Consider the following 10,000-nt stretch of genomic DNA (forward strand, 5'->3'; position numbering starts at 1 on the left):
GTTTTCTCCAGGAATACTCGTCCTTTTACACTCAACATCTTTGAACTTCATTCTGTATACATACATACACATATGTGTGTGTGTATATCAATATGTGTGTGTGTGTGTGTGTGTGCTTATGCATGTAAAAATTATGCATACATATATATATACATATATATATATATATATATATATATATATATATATATATATATATATGTGTGTGTGTGTGTGTGTGTGTGTATGTATATACTGGAAAGGAAAATGTATGAGATCCTTGGTACAGTTAGGTATATTTGAAACAAGAATAACTTCACTAGTAATTCTAAGAAGTTTGATTTATTATTTTTTAGTAATATAAATTTTACACTTTAATTTGTAGATCTATGAGTCATTTTTTTTTCTTTTTCAAATATATATATGTATGTATGTATGTATATATACATACACACATATACATCTTTATATGTATGTATGTATATATTGAAGGATGGACACTTTATTGTATGAGGATTAGATATTCTAACAAAGCTGCTAAATGTTTCTTTGTATGCTTCTTCAGAGAATGGAAATGTTACATAAATATTTTCTAAGACAAAACCTGAAAAATTGAAGCAATAAAGCAGAGAAAATGGATTCAAAGAAAACTGGTTTATCGTTTTCTGAAGAACAAGCAGGAGGTAGTTGCAGCCTTGTTGGAATATGTCTTTAAATAAATGCCACATCGTCAGCATGTATTGTGTATTGAGTAAAGCAGCGAGCTGGCAGGATCGTTAGCACGCCAGAATCGTTAAATGCTTAGCAGTGTTTCATCTGCCACTACGTTCTGAGCACAAATTCCGCCCAGGTTGACTTTGCCTTCCATCTTTTTTTTTTTGGGGGGGGGCGTCAATGAAATAAGTACCAGTTACACACTGGGGTCGATGTAATCAACTATCCCCTTTCCCCCAAAATTTTCGAGGCCTTGTGCCCTAGAGTTGAAATAATTGTGTTAATGAGTCCTTCATTTAAACTATAGACTTCTGATCTTTTGAATAGATACACCATTATATATAATTCCACTATATATGAATTTTTTGCGTAATGAGATAAAAAAAACCAAGGCTGTATGGATATTAGATCATTTATAGATATCTATAAATGCTCTAATATCTATACAGCCTTGGGTTTTTTTATCTCATTTCGCAAAAAAAATTTGTATATACACACGCTGACATAGAACCAACGTTGAACCCTTTATTCACAATATTACCGAATCTGGAACTTAACTATGGTCTGTCTATAGCACTTATTCAGCATTACCTGGCACCTTTGGGTCTCAATGACACCATTATCTCTTATAATTCCACTATACTCACACACACACATGCACACACACACACACACACACACACACACATTAAAATTTATCACTGAGATTTGCAGTATTCAACATTTCATGAACATAAATGTACCCCTGATTCCTTAGATGTGTTTATTTGAATCAAGGGAGCCGGGAACCTGATGAAGGCTCCCATCTACCATTGGTTATCATATAAAGATTTTGCCTATTTATTAGTTCAGTCTGTGCAATGGAGGACTACTAGGCAGTTCTTGAATGGCGGGGGGGGGGAGGCTGCAGTAATACACAAGAGTAATAATACCCCTTGCTTTCATTCCAATAGAATTTGAGCAAGGCTTCGGTAAAGATCATCAAACAGTATTGTTGACTAATGGCTTAACATTATATGAACGGAAGTTCCTTTGATAACAACAGTATAAAAGTTTAGTCTTGTGGTTAAGAGATTAAGTGAGCTGTTTCATTAACAAAAAGACTGAACTTTCAATCTTCTGCCATTAATCAACAGAGTTCATTATTAACTAATTAGTTGATACTAGTGTTTCATAATTTTTATTGAAAATTCATTGGAATTCTAACTTGAATTTCTAATGAAATCACGCAGGAGTGGCTGTGTGGTAAGTAGCTCGCTAACCAACCACATGGTTCCGGGTTCAGTCCCACTGCGTGGCATCTTGGGCAAGTGTCTTCTGCTATAGCCCCGGGCCGACCAAAGCCTTGTGAGTGGATTTGGTAGACAGAAACTGAAAGAAGCCTGTCGTATATATGTGTGTTTGTGTGTCTGTGTTTGTCCCCCTAGCATTGCTTGACAACTGATGCTGGTGTGTTTATGTCCCCATCACCTAGCGGTTTGGCAAAAGAGACCGATAGAACAAGTACTGGGCTTACAAAGAATAAGTCCCAGGGTCGATTTGCTCGACTAAAGGCGGTGCTCCAGCATGGCCGCAGTCAAATGACTGAAACAAGCAAAAGAGTAAAAATTGTAAAAGAGATTATTCTTATACATTGCGTTGGACTTGTCCCCCAATCAGCACCCTCTACAACACCGAGCAGTCGTTTCACAGTCCTCCGTCTTGTGATCCAAACTAATTGATAGCTATGAACTTTATACAACACACAATAACAACCAGCCTTAAAATCCTTGGATGACTTACCACTTAGATTAGCAGCATATGAAGGATCAGACACGCTCTTACATCTATAAAACTTTTAAGTGATACAGATTTATATCAACAGACTGTTAAACAAATATTTAACCTCCACAACACTCTCAACTGCTCTTTACTTTCAAATTTTACACTTAAGTGTGTATGTATATTATGTATATAAGGGCTGTGTATATAGACACATGTACATTTGTATATATATATTTGGATTGTGCATAAAACAATGCACAGAAGTGACAACTATAAAAGTACATACATCAGCTTTCTTTATTTTCCACATAGTACTAGAAAGGAGTGTGGGGTGTTCTAACCTAACATAATTGAAACAACACTAGTTTTAGAATGGTTGTGAAACACAGGTTTAAAAATAGACTGTTGTTGATGAATAAAAAAAAAGGATAGCACAATTCAAATTAAAGCATTAATAAAACAAAAACAAGGTTTCCATTAACCCTTTAGTGTTCAGATTATTCTATCAAACATAATGCTTATTGATTCCCATTGATTTGAATTAATCATGCATTATCTCATATCTTCAAGATCTTGATGGTGTAATTACTTAGTGTAGAATAACATTGTAGGGTAGGTGTGAGAGCCTGGATCTGGTTAGTTTGAACATAAAACAGATGAGCTATTTTGGCCAGATATGGCCGGTTTAAATACTAAAGGGTTAAATAAGTTCTTTGAAAAGTATAGTATGGAAGTTTGTGTTTTAAAAACTCAATGCTATGATGCTTGTGTTGTAAATTGTCTACCTCTGTATGTATTTTATTGAAGTGAAGAAGTTTTGCATTGGATTTGTATGTAGAGGGAACATGAAAATGTTGCTGAGGAAAATATGGAAGAGAAAATAACATGCATGGTTGCACTTTGGACATAGGACAAAGTGGTTTTTCAATTTATGTTCGCTCCCCTGCTTTCAATATATATTGTGTGCAGATTGCATCAATAACCAGCTAGAAGAGGCATCCGCTTGGGGTTAAAAAATGGTAGCAATGTCAGTTCATACAGAACAGCCATATTGAAGTTACCTCTTTCATCTCTTATAGAGATTTTCTAACTACACACACACACACACATATACACACATATATATAGACATCACTGAGACAAGTAGAGAAGTTTAAAATCTGTATTCACAAGTGATGGAAAGCAGGATGCAGAATTAGATGCTAGAATTGCGGATGCTGGGACAATAATTTGCCAGTTTCTGCATTCGATCCTCAGAAGAGGAGAGGTTTGCAAAGGGGGCCTAACTCACTAGCTTCAGTTTAGTTTCCGTGCCCCCACCCTCACATATTATCATGAATAATGCTAATGACCGAAGGAATACATGTGACCAACATAGGGTTCCTCCAAAGGGTTTCTGAAGTAACATTTCTCAACAGGGTGCATAGCTTCGAAACCACTACTTCTCTGCATTGTGTGGTCATGTCCCTGGTACTACGAATATGCAATCAGGATGTCAGAGGAAAGAATCACAAGATGGATTCTTCAAGCCAAGCCATGCAGAAGGAGACCTTGGGACAGACCAAGAAGAAGATGGCTGTATAATGTCCATAGTCTCAGTTTGTTGTGCTTGAGAATCCAGCTGGAAAGTCTAATGCTGGTGGCTCCAGATAGGATCCTTTGGAGGAGGTGCCTCAGGACTTTGACCCAAAGATCGTCCCAGAAATAGTGGATGGATGAACATATTGTAAATGTCAACTTGTTACCAGTTGAAATATTCTTGAGGCATTTTTGAACCTGTAAGAAAGACAAACTCTGTATTTTGTGATGAAGAAAATTTCTCCCTGTAGACAAATGGGTGTAAATACGAGTGAGCTCTCAGTACCACTGAATAGTACAACCAGTCATTGAATGGCAGTGGGAATACTATAAGAAGGACCTGTCTCTCATGTCAGTTTGCAGATCCTGGTTAGGGGTCACTGTGAACTGACTTGGTTTGTTTACACCTGTTTGTCGCTAGCAAGAAATTTTCTCCGTGACAAAGTATAATGAATGGTTTTTTTTAATTTATGGGTTTGGATATGTCTCAAGAATATTAGAATTGCTAACAAGTTTGTATTTATATGCATCACTGGTTAGTGCTGTCATTCAGTATTTTGGTTACTGCGAGCTGCTGAATAGAGAAACCAGTCACTGAACAATGTCAGAACTATCATAAAAGGGACCTGTCTCTTGTGTCAGTTCACGATGTCTGCCTTTACTGGTCCCTGTTGCTGAAGAAGAGATAACCACTCTGAAATGCATGCATCTCACAGTATGGTCAGGGGGTGCTGTTTGCTGACTCAGTCTACAGCAAGAAATTTTCTCCATGACAAAATACAGTGAATAGATTTCTTATAGATTTGAATATACCTCAAGCATATTTGGACTGGTAACAAGTTTGTATTTAATCACTTCACTGCTTAGTGCTGTTACTCTGTATTTTATTTACTGCCAGCCACAGAGTAACACAACCAGTCATTGAACAATGACAGAAATATCATACACGGGTCCCCTCTTGTATCAGTTCACAATGTCTGCCTTTACTGGTCCCTGTTGCTGAAGAGGAAATAACCACTCTGAAATGCATGCATCCTAGTCTGGTAAAGGATTGCTGTGAACAGAATTGTCTACAGCAAGAGATTTTCTCCATGGTAAAATACGATGAATAGATTTCTTACAGGTCTGAATATGTCTCAAGAAGATGTGAACTGGTACCAAGTTTGTATTTAGCACTGACACCCTGTATTTTTTTATAATGATTGGGAATCTTTCCAATCCAGGCTGTCACCTCAGAATTTGGTTAATGGAGTGCTCAGAGAGGAATGCCAACAGTACACCTCATTAATCAACCAGTTAATGAATTATTAATTGATGACTTAATGAATCTACAATTAAGCACTCGGCAAATTGAAGGATAGCATAGCAACTAATTATAGTTGATTTGTATGTATAACTCTTAACGAAGAAGCCCGGTGAAGACGTTAATATGCGTCCTGTGTAAAAGTTTGCTATGTTCGTCAAAGAACAATTTTAAGATAAGACAGCGCAAAAAAAAAAGGAAATGAAAAAACATATGTTTTTGTACGAATGTTATGACCATCTCTACAGAGACAGCAGATCCAGATCTGTTAAGTATCTTTGTAAGCCTAAAATATAAGTGTGTGATTATGTATAAGCATCTATAAATACATACACACACACATGTAAATATACATATATATACATACATCCAAATACATATTTGTGTGTATGTGTGTATATATACATATAGTTTTAAAATTCAATTCTATTTTTATATTCTAATATCTGTGTATATGTATGTACACCTGTGCATTTATGTTACTGTATACATACGTATATATATGTATGTATGCATTTTGTCTGCCGTTACATTCTGAGTTCAAATTCCGCCAAGGTCGACTTTGCCTTTCATCCTTTCGGGGTCGATTAAATAAGTACCAGTTATGCACTGGGGTCGATATAATCGACTTAATCCATTTGTCTGTCCTTGTTTGTCCTCTCTGTGTTTAGTCCCTTGTGGGTAGTAAAGAAATAGGTATATAGCTTGGAAATCAGGGAGTGTCTCCAGGTCAAACAGCTCCTTTTTTTCATTGAGAGGTCTTGGCTCTGATACCACAGACATGGGATTAGAATGTCACGGGAATTAGTCACAAGAGGGATTCTTCAAAGCAAGCCAACTGGCAGGAAACCAAGGGGTAGACCGAGAATCAGATGGTTAAATAATATCCTTTGTCTTGGTTGGTCATGCTTGGAAATCCAGCCAGAAATTTTGACTGCTGTTTCTGTTAGGACCCTATGAAGGAAGTGTCTGAGGATTCTACAACCCTCTCAGGAATAGCTGGCAAAAAAAAAAAATTGATGGATGAATGAATGGATGGAGTTCTACAAAAAGGCATTCATCAACCTTTGATAAAAAAAAACAAACAACAACAAAAAAGCAAAAACAAAGGATGCTGAACTCATTGTGCCATACTGGTTAACGGTTTTGACAGCACTCCTGTTCAAGAACTGCAACATATGTGACTGAATACTTCAGACCCGTAACAAGCCTAAATGTTATGAATAACCACAGGGAACTCAATTGTTTCTCTATTATATATTTTAACCCTTTTGCTACCATATTTCTGTTGAGATGCTCTGTGTTCCTTTCAATTAATTTTAAATATAAGAAAGAATTTAGTAAAATAACTTAGTTATCATTAAGCTAGTGTTAGGAACATAAATTGTGACGAAGGTTTGGTGGAAGATTTTAATTCAGAACTTTTGAAAACAAGACATTTGTACTACAGAGCCAGAGAGGGTTTCAACCGGGTTGGCAACGAAAGGGTTAAGGAAGTATCAAAAGAGAAAAATCAAAAATTGTGTATAGGAGTGAGTAAAATATTGATATATACAGCAGAGAGAATTTTACTAAGTATTCAAATATTGGTCATTGGTCATCTAGAATGCTTTTTTTTTATAAGCCATTTCAACAATATAATAGGAAATGTTACAATAATATTCTGATCTCTAATCTAATCATCAGCAATTAACGTCCTCTTTTCCTTGTCGGCATGGGTTGGATGGAATTTCTTGCATCAGATTTCCTATCACTAGCTTTCCTTCCTGTCATCAACAGTGACCTGTTTCCAAGCAAGGTAATATTTTCCCATACCTAGACTTGTTTTTCTTGGCAATATTACCAGATAATTTGTCCACAGAATAAAAATGATTTTTTTTTAATTTTCAAAAATTTAGTTGATTTCAGTTAATTTTGTAAACAAAAACATTACAACAACAACCAGGTCCATATCTTAATGGAAACAAAGCAAATGATGTAAGCTTTGTTGACCAAAAGAGCAAAAATCCTAAAAACTCACTTGACCCCCAGGAACTTTTTAAACTTTAAAAAAGAGACGTTCAGTCAGTGCGCTCATCAGAGGAAATTCCTGTTGAAAACATGGAATTCCCCATTTGCCAACTAGAGAAATGCTGACATCTTCAAACATTTTTGGCAGGCCCGTCTTAGACATAACTTAAACTAATCTAAGGGGGATAAGTCCATCTAGATTAAGGTTTTGCAAATAGACTTTTGTTCAGGAATTTTTTTTGTTTACAGTGTCTGTCAAATCCAGTCTTCATAAGCAAAGGTAGGCAAGTCCTAAGATGGCAATTGACACTTTAGCATTCAGATTAATCTGTCAAAGTTTATTTTGCCTTTTACTTTTTTACTTTATTCAGTCATTAGACTGTGGCCATGCTGGGGCACCACCTGAAAACTTTTAGTCAAACAAATTGACCCCAGTACTTATTTCTCTCTTTTTAAAGCCTGATACTTAGTGTATCATTCCCTTTTTGCCAAACTGCTATGTCTTGAGGACATTAACAACATCAGTTGTCAAGAGGTGGTGCGGGACAAACACAGGCACAAAGACAACACACATAGATATATATAAATACACGAGGGGCTTCTTTCAGTTTCCATCTACCAAATCCACTCACAAGGCTTTGGTCAGCCCAAGACTATAGGAGAAGACACTTGCCCAGAGTGCCACACAGCAGGACTGATCCCAGAACCATGTGGTTGGGAAGCAAGTTTCTTACCACGCAGCTATACCAGCATTTACATTGTTCTAAATTCATCATGGCTTATCTCGTAGCTCTGAGATTTTGACATTGTGATTGTTTAATTTTAGGATGACATTATGGCCATGAGCTGGCAGAATTGTTAGCATGCCAGGCATAATGCTTAATAATATTTCATCTGTCTTTATGTCCCAGGTTCACATTCCATCAAGGTCGATTCCCCCAGGGTCAATAAAATAAATATCAGTCGATGTAATATGATTTACCTATTCCCCCCAAATTGTTGCCGTTTTGTGAAAAATTGAAACCATTATTAGAAAGACATTGTAGGGTAGGCATGAGAGGTCAGATCTGGTAGTCTGAACATAAAGGAGGTAGAATATTTGGGCAGGATGGCTGCTTTAAATGCTAAAAGGTAAACCCATGGTTGGGACCCTGGGAGATGCTGCTAACACTGATCAGTGTAGACTGGGGAACAATATTGGCTAAGAAATGACTCCACTCTCTTCAAAACTCTGGAACTCCCATACCAGGGTCCCATGGCTGGATACAGTTTGAAGTCTTATCCAGGATCATATGAAATATTGTCTGTACAAAGGATGAAGTTTCTATATTAGGGGCTTCCACACTGTTTTCCTTTTTTTACGTGGCTGTGTGGTAAGTAGCTTACTTACGAACCACATGGTTTTGGGTTCAGTCCCACTGCGTGGCACCTTGGGCAAATGATTTCTACTATAGCCTCGGGCCGACCAAAGCCTTGTGAGTGAATTTGGTAGAAGGAAACTGAAAGAAGCCCATTGTATATATGTATATATATATATATATGTATGTGTGTGTATATGTTTGTATGTCTGTGATTGTCCCCTCGACATCACTTGACAACTGATGCTGGTGTGCTTACATCCCCGTAACTTAGCAGTTCAGCAAATGAGACCGATAGAATAAGTACTAGGCTTACAAAGAATAAGTCCTGGGGTTGATTTGCTCGACTAAAAGGCAGTGCTCCAGCATGGCCACAGTCAAAATGACTGAAACAAGTAAAAGAATAAGAGCTTACGTTTGCAGACTTAAACATGACTCTGGGTACACGCATGAAAAGATGGCAGGGTGGACACCTCAGACTTAAGCAATATCCCTAGGAGGATACAAGGGGTAAAACACCCCAGATGTAAATATATTGATTTCAAATTTTGGCACAAGGCCAGTAATTTGGGGGCAGGGGTCAGCAAATTATGTCAATCCCAGTATGCAACTGGTACTTATTTTATTGACCCAGAATGGATGAAAAGCAAAGTTGACCTCAGCAGAATTTGAACTTAGAACATGAAGATGGATGAACTACCACTAAGCCTTTCCCCTGGTATGCTAATGGTTCTGCCAGCTTGCCACCTTCAGACATTGATATGTTAAAGCAAGAGCTAATGGGACAAGCCCCATGCTTGATTGACCTTCAAGAAATGGCAACCAAATCTCCCACACAAAAAAAATGCCCTCAATCTTAAAACATGGAAAGACATGTCTAAATAATGTATCTCCCACTCCTTGGTCCCAACTTCAAATGAGATGGTCATGATTGGATTGCTTTTGATCATAGCTCTACTTAACCAAAACTGACCTGACATATTGAAGTGTCAGTTATTAGTAACTGCTAATTAAAAAAAAAAAAGGAGATAATTAAAAAAAATATATAGTTATGGAGATGGCTGTGGGGCTCAAATGTTTGTGTTGCACCCAAATGGTTTTGAGTTCAACCCTACTGCATGGCAACTTGGACAGTGTCTTTTGCTACAGTCCCACGATAATCGATGCCTTGTGAATGAATTTTGTAGACAGAAACTGTATGAAAGCTGTTTGGAAACATATATATATGTATGTATATCATCATCATCATCATCATCGTCATCATCATCATTTAAAATTCTCCTTCATTGATGGC

At 37.0% G+C, this 10,000-nt stretch overlaps 1 long non-coding RNA gene across 1 annotated transcript in view; it reads left to right on the forward strand.

The window, feature by feature from the left end:
• LOC118761557 overlaps positions 1-10,000 on the forward strand; it is a 15,886-nt gene that overhangs the window by 3,656 nt on the left and 2,230 nt on the right. The window lies entirely within an intron of this gene.

This window comes from Octopus sinensis, unplaced genomic scaffold (genome assembly GCF_006345805.1).
Source record: "Octopus sinensis unplaced genomic scaffold, ASM634580v1 Contig15166, whole genome shotgun sequence".
Taxonomy (NCBI): domain Eukaryota; kingdom Metazoa; phylum Mollusca; class Cephalopoda; order Octopoda; family Octopodidae; genus Octopus; species Octopus sinensis.